The 17,350-nt window shown below is 34.6% G+C and overlaps 1 long non-coding RNA gene across 3 annotated transcripts; it reads left to right on the top strand.

Annotated features, from left to right (window-relative positions):
* Positions 1-6,206: 6,206 nt before the first annotated feature.
* Positions 6,207-12,306, top strand: LOC117320537. 3 transcript variants are annotated; one of them, XR_004531078.1, is made up of 6 exons: positions 6,207-6,328; positions 7,734-7,917; positions 8,144-8,240; positions 8,414-10,469; positions 11,929-12,036; positions 12,292-12,306. It is a non-coding gene; the product is annotated as an uncharacterized LOC117320537 (long non-coding RNA). The 3 variants fall into 3 exon arrangements; XR_004531079.1 differs by having other exon boundaries at positions 6,209-6,323; XR_004531080.1 differs by lacking the exon at positions 6,207-6,328 and adding an exon at positions 6,713-6,736.
* Positions 12,307-17,350: the final 5,044 nt, after the last annotated feature.

Raw genomic sequence — 17,350 nt, 5'->3', positions numbered from 1 at the left:
AGACAATTTTCGAAAAGTCCCTATGGGGTTTTCGAGAATACGGATAAATGACAACAATGTGCATGATAATCAAGACCACATTCCATAAGTATGATAGTTTTTGGTTAATGTGGTAACTTTTGTAGTGGCCAAAATAAAACGATGTGCTTTTTGTGTGCGTTTAAAATTGACGATGTTTTGGTCTGACGTAATGGCGGCTTAATTACAAACTTGGACATGTCGAATAGGACCCAATGGATTTTCGAAAATACGGATAAATGACAACAATATGCATGACCAATAAGACTATATCCCATAAGTTTGATAGTTTTTGGTTAATGTGGTAACTTTTGTAGTGGCCAAAATAAAACGATGTGCTTTTTGTGTGCGTTTAAAATTGACGATGTTTTGGTCTGACGTAATGGCGGCTATTTACAAACTTGGACATGTCGAATAGGACCCAATGGATTTTAGAAAATACGGATAAATGGCCACAATGTGCATGATCAATAAGACTATATCCCATAAGTATGATAGTATTTGGTTAATGTGGTAACTTTTGTAGTGGCCTAAATAAAACGATGTGCTTTCTGTGTGTATTTAAAATGACGATGTTTTGGTCTGACGTAATGGCGGATTAACCAGAACATGTCAAATAAGTTCCAATACTACGATACACACATGCGCATAGCCCGATTTACCTGCGCTCGCGTGTGTTTGATAGGAGACAGGACGCTCTCGATAAGGGTATGCTTGAGTGGTCACGAATAAAGGGAGCCACTATGTGTACGGGGAAATAGCGATGTTACTAATCTCTCTGTATATATGTCTCTGATTTTAATCATTTAATTCCTCGTTTCATTATTGTTCAAACCTTGACGGAGTGCCCGGTTAAGGTGTCTCGACACTTTATCACTAGCCCTTCACCTCTGGGTTGTGAGTTCGAAATCAACGTGGGGCAGTTGCCAGGTACTGACCGTAGGCCGGTAGTTTTTCTCCAGGTACTCCGACTTTCCTCCACCTCCAAAACCTGGCACATCCTTAAATGACCCTGGCTGTTAATAGGACGTTAAACCAAACCAAACTATCTTGATAGGATGATTGAAAGGATATAACTTACCCATCTGTTTACAGTCATGATATTCAGTGATTAGTGTTAAATAAATAATATTTGATGTTATATAACTAGTAACTGATTGAGTATTTTTTGGTGAAACCACTGCAGGTCAAGTATTTCAATTCATTTACACAATACTATCCCAGCAGGCATGCGACGTCAGATTTACGTCAGATTTACGTCAAATTCAGGTCAGGACGTCAATGACCAGTATTTGACGTAAATACGACGTAAATATACAGACGTCACATTGACGTCAGACACTTACGTCTAATTAACGTAATAATTTGACCAAAAAATGGCAAATATTGAAAATACAAATATTGTGTTCCAGTCATGATTTAAGGGAAATGAAATGATATGAAAGCGAGTTATAATTAATTTGTGAGACGATGGACCATGTGATATCTTCTTGTAGTGAAAAAAAAATCCTCCTGCAGTGGACATGCATTCACAGATTTTTTTAATCAGAACCGATATTGGTATTATTGAATATTCAGAAAGATTAAATTTACCAACAGCAGCATTCATTTATCTGACCTAGACTAAATTGCCATATTCGATTGGAAGTATTTTCCAATTCGTCTGAATTATACTTGTTGTTACCTCCCTTGAATCGTACACTGTTAGAGGGCGCTTAAATGATACAAAATATTTAAACCTCTAAGTGGTTCATATGTTTTATCCACATAAATGATGTTATTTTAACTATATTTTCCTGTTCTTATCGCATTGGTCCAAAAAATATAACAAATATTGCCTTCATTAAAAAAAATCAAAGTACTGAAAGTACTGTAGACACAAACGAAAACAAATTATTTTAACTGCTTTTGTTTAGTGGGGACATGGTCAACTTTGTATGGAACATCACCAGTACCTGATTAGAACTAGGACAAAATATTGGCAAGAAAAGAAATTCATATCTACTTTTGATTGCAAGTGCGTCTTGGCAGCTAATTGTCAGAATAGGTACTCAGGTAATCGTATTTGACATCTTCAATGGGTTAATGTATACGTAGTTGTAGATGTAATATGAAGGTCATAGATTACCTGTAAAATTAATGAGGCCTTTCTTTTCAAACTTTTGAGGATCCCATGCCTATAAGCGCTTCACAAATTATCATTATCATTAGCCATTGAAAAGATATTTATACATTTGATGTAGCGCCCCATCTAGCTACCAGCTTTTAGATAAGAGAGAGCTCAGGTTAAAAACACTTGTGTGATTGTTTTAGGATTTTATCGTGTGTGTGAGGCCTGGTTTGAATGATATTTTGTGGCGGATTGTTCTATCCCTTCAGTACCTTCTGTAAAATAGCGATAACAAACTTCAATTGTCAAAATACAATATGGCTGCCTGTCGGCCATGTTGTTTTCCGATTAGTCACAAAATGCAATATCCATACCTATGCACCGAGGGGAACCTACATATGAAATTTGAGAAAGATCCCTTCTGCACTTTCTGAGAAAAAGCGATAACAAACTTCAATTGTCCAAATCCAAGATGGCTGCCTGTCGGCCATTTTGTTTTCCGATTGGTCTCAAAATGCAATATGCATAACTAATGTAAGCACCAAGAGGAACCTACATATGAAATTTGAGAAAGATCAATTCAGTGCTTTCTGAGAAATAGCTATAACAAACTTCAATTGTCAAAACCTAAGATGGCTGCCTGTCGGCCATATTGTTTTCCAATTGGTCTCAAAATGCAATATGCATAACCACCCACCAAGGGGAACCTACATATCAAATTTGAGAAAGATCCCTTCAGCACTTTCTGAGAAATAGCAATAACAAACTTCAATTGTCAAAATCCAAGATGGCTGCCTGTCGGCCATGTTGTTTTCCGAATAGTCTCAAAATGCAATATGCATAACTAGGCACCGAGGGGAACCTACTTATGAAATTTGAAAAAGATCCCGTCAGCACTTCCTGAGAAATAGTGATAACAAACTTCAATTGACAACATCCAAGATGGCTGCCTGTCTGCCTTATTGTTTTCCGATTGGTCTCAAAATGCAATATGCATAACTAGAAACCAAGAGAAACATATATATGAAATTTTAGAAGATCCCTTCAGTACTTTGAGAAATAGCGATAACAAGAATTGTTTACGGATGGAGGGACGGACGGACCACGGACGCAGGGCGATTTGAATAGCCCACCATCTGATGATGGTGGGTTAAAAACACCTGGGTCTGATAAACAGACTCTGGAGGCGTAGAATGCGGATGTAGACAGGGCAGGGTATACCATCACAACGGGCACATTAAACTAAGCACTATATTCAAAACTTAGAATTACATGCTCATATCAGCTCAGACTTGAGACAGTTTCTTAATCGCTCATTAGAGTGAACATGATTTTCATATAGCACTCTACGTTATATGTTTACACTCCATACTGTGTAGCTACAAATAATCTATACAACAAAAACACATTCATTCACATGTACAGTTCAAATCAATTTGAAGTGGAATTTTGTTTTTCACTTATGTACATTGCATCAAATATTCTCCGCAATAGTATATGTACCATATACATAACTGTAACTGCATGATACATATATATATGTATGGTATATATATCATGTTAATTAATGTTAGCGAGATGTGAATGTAGCTATATGTATTGATATCATCAATTTCAAAATCAGAGGTTTTTTTTAATCTGCAGGATGTCAGATGAAAATGTAGTTCAAATGCCCAAACTGGATGAACTGTACATATAGTAGCATTCTTCAAAGTCCATTATGAATGCTTTTCATACAAATGTATTTCTTTCAATTGTTCATGTGTTTAAAATATTAGAACACTGAAGTAATTTTTATTTTCATAAAAATGGAAGTACTGCTTATCTTTAAAACTAAATTGGATATTGATAAGATAAATTTGCCAAAATGTTAAAAATCAAACCTTATTAAGTAGAATCTAAACAGTTGTAAATGGCTAAGCCCACTATTCTTAACAACAAAATTACTTATTTTGATTCTCTGTCAAATATAATCAGGTTACTTGGAGACTTTGTCAGAAAAGTTAACACATATATACATCATTAATAGTTGCTTTAATTAAATTAATCTGAATTTGAACATTAAACCGACTTAACAATTTAAATGAAAAAAGTGTGTTTTCACCATTGACCATAGTTGATAAGAAGAAAATAATTATTTAACTCAACCTATGATATAGTATGTAACAGCCATCAAGACAATACTATTATCTTTAGTCATGCCAAGTTATTTCACAATAGGATATATGCACAACACAAAAAAGTTTTACACATGTTTGTTGTTTAGAAGAATAATGAACTTAGTAATTTTTGCTGTTCTTCTCAAATAATATGTACTAGTGTTGTAAAGAAAAAAAAATTAAATAATAATAATAAATCTAAGTTATAATAAATTATTTGCATTGATTTATCAATACTTTACTGTGCATTAGTTTAAAGGTTAATTTAGACAGAAGACAGAAAAAAACCGCAGATGTAGGAATATAACATTTCCACTGCCTTTAAATATCTCTGGTTAAATTTAGCAATCAGTACATTTCCATGAAAAATGGTGTTTTCTAAAGAGTTACTGCCCTTTAACCGTCCCTGAAGCGTTCAAAATTCCACCAAACATAATAAAGGTCTATGTAGATGTACATCGTAGACCCCTTTCTTTTTTATAATATGCTTCGACTGTTATGTAATATTTCAAATGATAATGATAGATCATTTTCTATTTTTTTTAAACCATCACGAATATTAGAAAAAAAGAATCAGTCGCTATAATTAGAGATGAAATTTTCAGTGACGTCTACATCTGCATGCAGACAGCCACGTTAATGCGGTACGCGTTCTGTAAACGAAAAACTTCATGTGCATTACGTAGGATATAATCAATAGATCCGAAGTCAATATTAATATTCACAAGTCCATTTGACATTTCGAAACCCTATTCAGTGAGAATTTATTTAACTTTTTATTTGCAAACATGCGTTTGGTACTCGACTGCCGATGAATAGACAACTTTTTTTCTTTCGTAAAAAAAACATCTATATAATCTAACCATCTGCAGACTACATAAATCACATGCAAGTTAATATTTCAGTGAGAAAATGACAGTCAAAGTTGGGTTTGATCACCTACTCTTGCTTTTATTATTGTTTACATTACTGAAAGATGGCGGACAAAATCGGATGCTGGATGAGTGATTTTCAATGTACAAAATAACAACGATATTCCGACGAAACTTTATCAATATTATAACCCATTCAGTAACATGCCGCCAAAGAAAAAAAACACATAGATGTCGATGATGAAAATTCAGCGTGATGTTAGTAGATTTTTCTTCCGGGTCACAGGTAAGCAGCAATATGGCGCCAGCGAAAAGTCGATTGTATCATTCCGCGTGAAATCTAATGCGTTCAACGCGGAAAAATATTCTTACGTATCATCGACAGAACATACTTAAATTAAATACTTTGAAAACTATCTATTTGTGAGGTTCTGTTGTTTTGTCATATATCTAACGAAACTGCAGTGTTGCATTCAACTCCGTAAGTCACGGGACTATTTTATTTTTGCGATAGAATATGATTGTGAAGTGGCAGTGGAAGTTGTGTCAGAGCGAACGAAAATGCCAAAAAAAAACCACATTGTCCTGTGAGCTTCTAAAATACAACAAAACAAAAGGTGATTTTTTTAATAGCTGAACTTCACTGTATGTCATTTTTTATCGTGAAGTTAAACAAATATTTACTGCATAACATTACGGAGTTACTGTAAAGCAACGTTTAGATTGGCCAACAGCAGTATCCGCCAGAGGGCATCGTAGATTTTGTCAGCTACCCTCAAAAGCGCTGACATAGACTCAAACTTACGTTTGTGTCTACGTTTGTGTCAACAAAACAAAAGGTGATTTTTTTATAGCTAAACTTTACTATATGTCATTTTTTATCGTGAATATTTACAAATATTCACTGCATAGCATTACGGAGTTACTGTAAAGCAACGGTTAGATTGGCCAAGGCAGTATCCGCCAGAGGGCATCGTAGATTTTGTCAGCTACACCTCAAAAGCGCTGACATAGACTCAAACTTACGTTTGTGTCAATAATAATAAAATAAAAAAATGTTGTCGTTTCCTACTTCCGGCCGCGGCTATTTGAAAAGAAGCGAAGGCTGCAGAAGCATGTCACCATTTCAAGTAGACTTCTGTCTGTGTAGAGTACAAGATACCTGTAAGGTGAGTTTTGTTACTTTGTTTTGATTACCGATTATATCGCGTACGTATTCTGTGTTCATATTACAGTTCGATTCGGACTTGTGCACGTACGGTACTGACAGACTGAACACAAAGGCAATGGTTGAATGGTCACGATTCAAAATATAGCTAGTACACCTACAGTAGATCTGGAACGTAACCATCTGATTATTTAACCCATCACTTCACTTTCGCGTCTATTTGATATTTCAGTTCATTATTTATTTTCCAACTGACATGGGTGTACAGTGATACACACATAATCTAATTTATCTAATATAATCTATTAGACTATATTACGTATACGTTATATGTTTATACGAGATGAACACAACCTATATATAGCTGATAAGTTGTCTTGTTTACAGTAGACAATAGTTCATTACGGAGGTGAGTTACTCATCCATCTGTGATTCTATGATTTCTGACAATATCTTTTCTTATTAGTTATATATACATGTGTACATTTAAAAGAGTGCATGATTAATTAAATTTACCATGCCTCCACTAGGAATCAAGCCCAGGACCTTTGACTTGCTAGTCTTACGCCCAACAGATCGAGCTAAAGAAAAGATCTCTCTAGCTAGCCGAGCGGTATATTGCGGCTAGTATTTACTAAGGTTACATACTCTCCCTCCAGAAAAGAATTTGTCCTCAAGTTTCCAGGGGTAACAGCAATGTTTATTTTTCCCGGGTCCCTATTTTTGTATACATGGGCGCCAATGTAACAGATCGCATGATTAATTAAATTTAAATTACTGCAGGGCTTTCTGGGGCCATATTTCAAAGCCAAATCCCCAAAATTTGCAGTTTACTCCTTTACAAATCTTTCCCAATTCACTGATTTTCTTTCCAAAATGAGAGAAAAAGGATCCTTCTCAAACCAGTGAGAAAAGACCCTGCACTGCCTCCGCTAGGGATCGGACCCGGGACCTCTGACTTACATTGTACTAGCTATTGAGCGAAAGGCTCAACCGAACAAGCTAAAGAGGATATCTCTAGCCGAGCGGTATATTGGGAAAGTGTTTATCAGGGTTACATACATTATCGTGTGCATTTCTGTATTGTATTTTTATCGTAATTTAGATATGGGATTATTGGAATTGTGATCATGACACCCCTCATAAATCTGTCAACTGTAGAAAATAATAAGATTTCACCTACAGTTAGCACACAAATCCCTGTAGAATTTGTAATTTTCCAATTTAATGACTGATAATCATTGCACGTAATGTCTGTCCAAAATTCTCTCACAAAATACCGATATTGATTGTATAATTTAGATCTATGAACATAAGTTTGAAAAATAAGTGACGTATGAACGTAAGTTTGAAAAATAAGTAACGAAAAGGATACTTAATTTAAGTTTGTATTTCTGTTGTTGTAGGTACTGCATACTAATGTTGTACATAAAACATTGGGAGAAAAGTAAGCAACGAAAATGATAGAAACGAAGATGAAAATACACAACACACCAGTTGGTTTTCAGCTGAGTCGGAATATAATGAAACAGAAAGTGAGATATGAGGAAAGTGACTCTGAAGATTCTAGTTTTAAACGGAAGTAAACAGGTGGGTCATTGTGAGACAACATCTGTGATCTGATTTGAAATCAGTAAAATATCAACAAAATGCCAGTTTACAGAAAAATAATGTTCTGAATTCAATTGTGATAATTTTTTAATCATTAATTATATAATCATTTGAATTTGAAGGTGAAGAACTCTATTCTCTTTGTCTGAAAAACAAATGTTTAATTTAATATGCAATATACATAAATATTTCATTTTCAATGCAGAAACTGAGGATAGGACTGAAAAGGAGTATCTCCTGTTCGGAAACCTTCAGTGGCAGTAGAAGTGAAATTTAAGCCTCTAGATCTTCTACTAGCAATGGTATGTACGACTCGCTTCTGAATGTTTCTTATATATATACTGAACCATTTAAACTAGCATTAGATTCTATTGATTCTGCTTTTATCTTTTTCAATTCATTTTACAAAATTATCTTGTTTATCATGTCTTTTATATGGAATTATATTGCTTATATTCTTTTTTTTTTATTTCAGAAGGAAGATCTGTTTACTGTCCAGCACCACAACCAAAATTTCACCAACAGAAAGCCAAATCAAGGTCTAGAGAAAGATTAAGATCTCTTGATTGGTCAAAGTCTATGGAGAGATCAGTCTAGACAAAGGTCAGGATCAAGGTCATGGTTTTGTCAAGACGAGACGGGTACTGATCAAGAGAAGAATTCTTTTCCCACTAAGGAGGCTACCATTACCCACTGGCTGGAGTATAAGAATAGAGGCTACCAAAAAGATCAAGAGGGTCACAGTTTTAGTGTTTAGTGATGGCTATTTTTAGCAACACTAAACTTTTAATGGACACAATTTCTAAAAAAACAAACTAAGAGTTGATTGTTGCAATTTGGCATGGTGAAATGTGTATGGGTGAAGTGAGCACTGATAAAATATAGAGATCAGAAGTTTATTCATTTTATATAGATATTGATGATTGATTCAGCTGTTGTTATAGATCAAACTTTGTATCTTATTTTAAGCCAATGAACCAGTAATATTGTGGGTACAATATCTTAAAAACTAGAAAGATTTAATTGTTATTTGGTATGGTGAATTATGATACAATTTGATGATCAGAAGTAAAATCTCTTGGAAGATATCGATAAATGAATCCACTATGATATCACAATATAACTTAGTTTCTTGGGAGTTCAGTTGCAATGTTATCATCTACTAGGCTACTTGAGACGGTCTGATTCCCAGTTTGGTGATAAATATAGAGTTCATGTGTATTAATTACTGTTGATCTTAGATTATAGCACATGTACCTTTAAAGCATGTGTAATTGTTTATAAACCTCAATTCTAATAAAAATGTGTTTGTATGTATAATTGTATGATAAAAAGTGTGATTGACAAATAAATGAATGATTGATTTGAATATTGTAACTCTACCTTTAAGAAAAGTGTATACATTGTGTTTGACAAATGAATGATTGATTTGAATATTGTAACTCTACCTTTAAGAAAAGTGTATACATTGTGTTTGAATGATCATATTGTATGAAGCGTAAAATAAACTATTTATTGAATTTTTTATTTAATTGATTTGACTAAATGAATGTACATTCAATTTGTTATAGTGCAGTAGAATATAATACATTTGAGTGATGTGTCACATGGGGTTAAAATTTATCCTTTATCTGTGATGCTAGTTGAACAAGTTGCCAGAGTCCAGGGCAAGTAGAAATTACATAGGGTTAGCGGAAACAGGTATTTTTATAATGTGTTTGAATTTGATAATGTTTATAAAGTTAAGAAACATGTTTCTACATGAGTTTACCATTCTGTCCTATGCTGATAGATGATTTATTGTTAACAATTCTCATTATAAGTTCATATCCATTACTAATTTGTGAGAATGCAGATATTTTGAAAGAATGTTTCTTTTTAAAATCTTTCATGTGTAAAAATGTTATGTGTGATATTTGAATTAAATTTAATGAAACCTGTGCTTTCTTTTTTCATCATTTGCAATCCAACAGCAATGACTAGATCCTGACGTGAATCTGACGTCAATTTCTGACCTAAGTCTGACGTAAATCTGACGTCAGAAAATAACGTCAATGTGATTTTCACTTTTGACCATTATTTGACGTAATCCTGACGTCCATTTTTGACGTAAATCTGACGTAAAAATGACGTCAAATGCCTGCTGGGATGTGTAATGTAATGATAATCTAATAATACATGTTTATTTTTGATAGATTGAATGCAGAACAGAGCTTGTGATATATATTCTGGAACGACCTCACCAAGGACTAGCTTGGAAAATTCCAGCTCATGGACGTAAAAAAGTTCCTAAAACAGAACATTGATTCTACCACAGTTACAGTAACAGGCCGAGGACGCCTCCGCTCCCCAAAGACGGGTTCACCAAGGAACAACCTCAACAAAACTTGGACACAGCAAACTTCCTAAAACAGACCAACATTCTACCACAGCTGCTGTCTGTCACAGGTCATGGCTGAGGTCGTCTGCCCAAAGACTGGGTTCACTTAATTAGGGACAATGCCAACAATACTTGGATAACACCCCCTCAGGTATACGTAGTACGAAGATAAGAACATTGTGATTTAGAACTGGTCCTAATTATGGCCTCCACAGCAAACAGAGGTTTACTGGTGTCACTCTGTCATACACAAAATCTAGACTACTAACTATTTAGCATTGTTCAGGTTCAACCAAAATCTGTATACAAATTATGACTGTCTTAATTGCCACATATGCATTATTTTAATGAGCAATTTTACTGTACACTGCTGCCTTATCAATGTATTTTTGATGCTTGATTATAAGTTTGAATTACATTCTTTATTGCTCAAAACCAAATCAAAACAATATCCAACTTGTCACACACTATCTTGTCATTATTGGATGATCAAAGGGAGATAACTCACTTATCTGTTTCATATTTTAAAGGTGGGTTATAAACATAATATTCAGTGAATTAGTGTTAATTGATAATTGTTTAATGTTATACAGCAAACTCAAAATAACTGATTGGTTATCTCATAATCTATATTGACTGAATCCTGTTTTTTTTACTCAGTTTTCTACCATAATTGTATGCATGGAAACTAAATGCAGGAATTCTATTTTTGAATTTGTTTGAGAATTTGGAATGGACACACACAATCTGGTAGTTGGAAGTTATCTCTGGTTACAAAGACAATCTGGTAACGACAAATAGTGATAAAAATGTACCATTGTAGAATGTCATGCTCTCAAAGCAGGAACAATGTGTTGGGTAATGTAGAATCAATTGTTATAGTATTTACCAACAGGACAACACTTCTGATTCAGTAGACACCAGAGATAGTAGATTGTTGTGTGTCGAGGAAAGTAATCTTGTTCTTACAAGCAATCAGTATTATCATGTATACTGCATAGTGGAGATTTACGTGAGGGGGAAATTGATGCCAATTACACAGAGTCCTATTGATCGCGAAAATTTCCCCCACACATATTATCAGGATATCAATTGGCGTAATCTCGAAATACACATGGGCCCGGGTGGATTGGTCGCGAAAATTAACCCCACACATATAGTTTGCATATCGAAATCGTGAAATGAACCCCTTGCGAAAATAACCACGTTTACGGTACCACATTGACCTGTTAGGGAGGAGTCATGAAACAGTTGTAAAACTTCTGGTATTAATGAATTACAAGTCAATAATGAGATAAAGTCCTTGTTTATTTCACCCTAGCCACGCGCGAATGAAAAAGAATGCCCTGAACATGGACATAGTCAGTCTGTTGATGGAGAATAAGCTGTAACTTAATTGCCTTAAGATTTCGACCACTTCCTCCAAATGACCTACATATACATCATTAAATTCCTCATTATCCCAGTGTTTGTCCATCACTACTGTCATAGAGACAATAATAATGTATTGAATTGTTGGATAGATTAGAAATCATATTACATATAGTCAATGGATGTACACATACATAGGATCTTTGTCCATCTAAAGCAATTTGATTTATATTTTCCAGATCCATTGCTTGTGGGGTTCATATGTGGAAAGCTAGATCCTGATGACAGTATTAGAAGTGTGGCGTATTACATCTTAAACATAACTGGTGTTCCTGGAATGGATACATGTATGTTTTCCACTCTTTAGTTTACAAATTTACCAGGTAATATCAGACCTATAGTTGACTTGAACATTTCATTGCTTGGTAGTTAATGTTCATTTTCATTCTTATAGTATAATTGAAGTTCCTTTTAAATCATACAGGCTGAAAATACCATTTTACCAGTGCTACATTTAAGTTACAAATGTTTGATGCTTTCATTGAATCATAATATAAATATATTTTAATGGAAGGCTGATCTTTGTTTATATGCACATGAAGTTTCAGGGTATCCAGGTGTCTACCATCCAGGGTTAATTGACCGAGTTATAGACTCCCATAACCAGTTGTGTCTTCTAAGCCAGGCCTGGACTAGTGGAGGATATCAAAAATTGGTGTAATGCCCGATTCCTGGCAGAAAATCTGGTCCATCAAGGGTTGAGCTCCTCAGTATCTCCATCTGTTCCAGTAGAACCTCAATTAGACCGCATAGCAATAGACATTCTGGGACATTTACAGACGACAGAATATGGAATTACTGGAAGGGGATTATTTATCTAAATGTGTAGAAGTTGTACACCTAAAACATGACCACAATACACAAGTAGTAGCTTACGAGCTTATAACAGAACTTATTTGTAGATTTGGTATTGTATCAGTTTATAGATAGAATAAGGTTATGAGTTCGAATCTGACCCGTTTAAAGCCATTTTTAAACGAACATTAATGTTCGGTTATTGCAATCAAGAACTGGACTGAGAAATATGACCATATTTGGTAACCACATTCACCAATACGCCATCTACTGTCTGTTTCAATGAAATATGGCTGCCCCCATGGCCTTACGCTTCAAATAATTTATGTGCAAAAACATCTTCGTTTTATAGAGTAGTTTTACTGAAAATATTGAAATGTATTCAGTAGATGTTTTCAAGATGCATACGATTTGAGAAATGCATAACGCTAGCGAAATGTGAAGACTAAATGAACATGAACTTTGCGAATAACTCCAGGTCAATATATTCATGTAATCAACTATTGCGCAGGCGCATTCGTCTCCGGATGTTTAGAAAGTTTTGCTCCTCCGTGTTCATTCCAAAACTGCTGACATTAGGCCTATAGCATAGGTCTGCAAATATGTCCGCGATTTACTTAAATGTGTAATATATATATTCTAGAATGTTACATCATTATCAACTAGGTGTGTATTTCTATAAATTAGAGAAAGAAATATATCAATAACGGCAAACGAGACGATACATTGTATCATAGGTTACTGTATAGGCTTACAATAAAGTGGTATTTGTGGTCAGGGTGACTGGTCATAGCGTTAACGTTGTCATCGATTTCCATATACCATTTTCCTTTGACGAAAATGACCAATAGATCAAATGCAAATGATAATATCTTGTTGTTATGTGCACGGGATTGCGTGTTGTAAACGATACTTGGAACGTATTTACTGTTGTAAGGGAGGTAACTGCAAGATTACGGAAATCAAAAGTTCTACCAATTTGATTTGTCGATCTCATGACTTTTCATAACTACGGCAATATTCCGATGATATCAACAAAAACATTTTTGGATACGTGTGGTTGGCAGTTGTTGTCATGTTTAAAATGAACAATTATATAGCTTGTTTTTATTTCGGCAAAGACGAGAATATTTACTGAAACGGACCACAGGTGAAGCGGACTTGGAAATACCGACGCGAAGAGAAATGGTGCTTAATTATAATATAAATTGGCATTATTTTCAGAGAATTGACCCAAATATATGTTCCTCAATGCCTAATTGTATCATATGTAAAATATTAGAGGTTTATTTGACCGAATTTTAAATTAATTTTTCATTTGCGAATCGCAACCCGATTGTCGTTAAGAGTTGAATTACCGAAATGGCCGATAGTGGACCCAAAATCGATATTTTTACGAGAGAATGGACCCAATATAGTAATCTTTGGTGTGTGTATAGAGACCATATGAATTTGTTTTTCATTTACCTGGAAGTGTTTTGAAATAATTTGCAAAATACCGAATTCACGACCGAATTTTCGATTGTGACGAACTACTGAGACGGTGTTAAGTTCATGTTAAGTCAATCTGATTAAAATCAGCTGTTACATGGCTACGTTTACTATGCGCTACGTCTACGTAAATTTTTTTAAAGCCGGAAAACGGAAATCCGGATTATCTAAAAACAAATGCAAAAATACTTGTGATAGTCACTTAATTTGATATTCAGCCGTTAATTGTTATTTGTAGTTTTATAACTTCTGATATATTGTGATTGATCCTCTATATAATATTGCTGTGGAACTTGTGTTATTTTTCAAACAAATTCATTTTAATAATTTATTAATTTAGAATTTTCATGAAGTCATGATCAAGACTTGAAATTCTCACTACACCATACTTCAAACTGAAAATTGAAGTCAAGCAAATGAGTTAATATTTACCTTAAATATTTTTCAATATACATTTATTAGCATAAATAATGGACGCAGCCTTGTAGCCTCTATATCCATATCAATATCAATACATAGTATAATATAAATATTTCCTGTGTAATTAATTGCTTTATATTAGTTCCTGTACATTCATGAATAAAAACGTTTATTTTTCCAATGATCATCTAACATTATTTCAAATTTTATGACAGAATCAGCATTGACAACAATTTGTGGCAAGCTATTCCATAAATCAATAACTCGGTAACTGAAAAAAATTGTTTCCTCCCATCAAGACGACATCGCTTTTTGAATATTTTCTTATCGTGACCTCTGGTTCTACTCATCTTGTCCATTTGGAAAAAGTTTTTTGTTATCCTACTATCGTATATGTTATTTACTATCTTAAAAACGTTAATCATATCTCCTCTGGTCCTACGGTGCTGTAGCGTTGGGAGATTTAACCGTTGTAGCCGTTCCGGGTACGATATATTTTTAAATCCAGGAATCAGTTTTGTTGCCCTTCTCTGCACATTTTCAATGAGTTCTATATCTTTTACTTTTGATGGGTTTCAAACAAATGTTCAGATGACTATTTGTGCCATGCTGTTACAAGATTTCAGTTACAATTCTAAAATTGAATTAGTATGTAAATATATGTTAGCCTGTCAATATCCACAAAGCGAGTGTAGTCTACTGTACTCAAAGTCATGCCAGTAGATAGCGGTACATATACATGTACTTACTGCTTACATCTAGTGCTTACTTGTGTGAACTATAAATCAATAACAAAATGGTTCATATATTTCTATATATGACTTCACAAATTATTTGGTGTCTGAAGATCTGAATGAAGTGAATAAACGATGTATTAAATCATTTTTATGAAATATTCAAGTCATTGATCATTCTCTTTTAAAAATATTGATTTCAGGTCCATTTTGGTAATTCAACTATGACGGCAATTAGGCCTCAAATGGCGAATGATTACAAAATTTTTAAATACTTCAAATACTTAAATACGGTCAAATAAACCCCTTATATTTTACATCTGATTAATTTTAACATTGGAAAACATATAATTGTGTCCATTCTCTAAGCAGTGCTGCACTGGTAGAAAGTACAGAATAGAGCTTCATAAATATATTCTCAAAATTACTAATTACCCCGGTAAATATAACATTTTACATAAACCTCCCATGACTGATGGTGAACTTAAACTTGCAAATCTCCTGTGTCATTCCAATTTTGATGTGTAAATATATACACATACCGTATATATATAGATATGGAATGCTTCACAAATTTGCATACAGTTATGGAATCTTATAACACCCCCAAAAATGTTCTCTACACATAAAGGTGTGATTTGTGCAATTACATTGCTGAACTGTGTGGTTCAGTATGATTGGATGATCAGCATTGGAAAAGGACAATAAATAGGGAATGTGTCGTCCCATCGAATGGACTGTAATCTTTGTGATCAGGTTTGAAGTTGAAAATGAAGCTTGAAGTTTTCTTTTCCTGTTTGCTGAATTATTCGATGAAGATAGTCTTTATCTGGTTGTTATCACATTGTTTACAATACTCTAATTTATACCAGAAGTATATCTTCTCATATAAAGATTTATTAACATCAAATGATTCCAGCACAATAGGAGTCAAGGTTTTTGTTTTGAAGTACCATACATGCTTTAGTACAGTTTCAATAGGATACATTCCTAATCCGGGATTTGATTAGCAGCTCTGGTTTTGGTTTTCAGTAATTCTTTATGTGTGTTTCATCATATTAAGTTGAACTAACGATGGAACTAGCCTAAATTTAGTGCATATTAGAAGTTGGCATCAATAAGGTCACAGAGTCCTGGCTGTATTATAACTGATGATGCCTTCCCGAAAGAAAGAAGACATATTTTATTTTCATCCATCCAAGATAGATCAACAAACTTCCAATTTCAATTAGGACCTTACAGAGACATGCATGTGTACAATCATATCACAACAGCTGCAAACATTTCAAATTATTTGCAATTCATTCCTAAACCGATATCAGTAAATTTATCAACTTTAAACTTAGAAGATTACTGATTTTGCATTAAACAATAATGTTCGTTTACAGTACTTCCAGTACTTTGATTTATATTTGGCAGATTGATATTAAAGTGAGACTACAGTATGGATGTACTTGACATAATGGTTCCGCCCCAGGAGAGGGAGAAGCTGATAATGATGTTTGTCCAGCCTCGACAGAGAATATGTCGACCTGTCCAGTGGTAACTTGTTGGGACCAGATATACTATAATTATTCACAGATCAAGCTCCATTGGAACAAGTCACTTCTACTTCAGAGGCATAAATTAATAGTAGAGGACGCTAAATCGTTCAGAGCAGCTACACAATTGTTGATGCGGGGAAAAAGTGGCGGTCTATCCTAAAGGTTTCATCTGAAATGGCAGTTTGTGGAGAAGAGGCCACAGCTCGGCACCAGGTAGAATCATGCCAGTCTGTCACTAGTGATGTCATCTCACGGACTGTCACTGTGGCCCAGTCTGTCACTAGTGATGGCATCTCACAGAATGTCACTGTGGCCTAGGACCAGGTGATGTCACCAGTGATGTCTTCCCACAGAATGTCACTGTGGCCTAGGACCAGGAGATGTCACTAGTGATGTCATCTCACAGAATGTCACTGTGGCCTAGGACCAGGAGATGTCACTAGTGATGTCATCTCACGGACTGTCACTGTGGCCTAGGACCAGGTGATGTCACTAGTGATGTCATCTCACAGAATGTCACTGTGGCCTAGGACCAGGTGATGTCACCAGTGATGTCTTCCCACAGAATGTCACTGTGGCCTAGGACCAGGAGATGTCACTAGTGATGTCATCTCAAG

This window comes from Pecten maximus, unplaced genomic scaffold (assembly GCF_902652985.1).
Source record: "Pecten maximus unplaced genomic scaffold, xPecMax1.1, whole genome shotgun sequence".
In the NCBI taxonomy this organism is placed as follows: domain Eukaryota; kingdom Metazoa; phylum Mollusca; class Bivalvia; order Pectinida; family Pectinidae; genus Pecten; species Pecten maximus.
The sequence above is the reverse complement of the archived record's forward strand: the minus strand, read 5'-3'. Positions and strand labels throughout refer to the sequence as shown.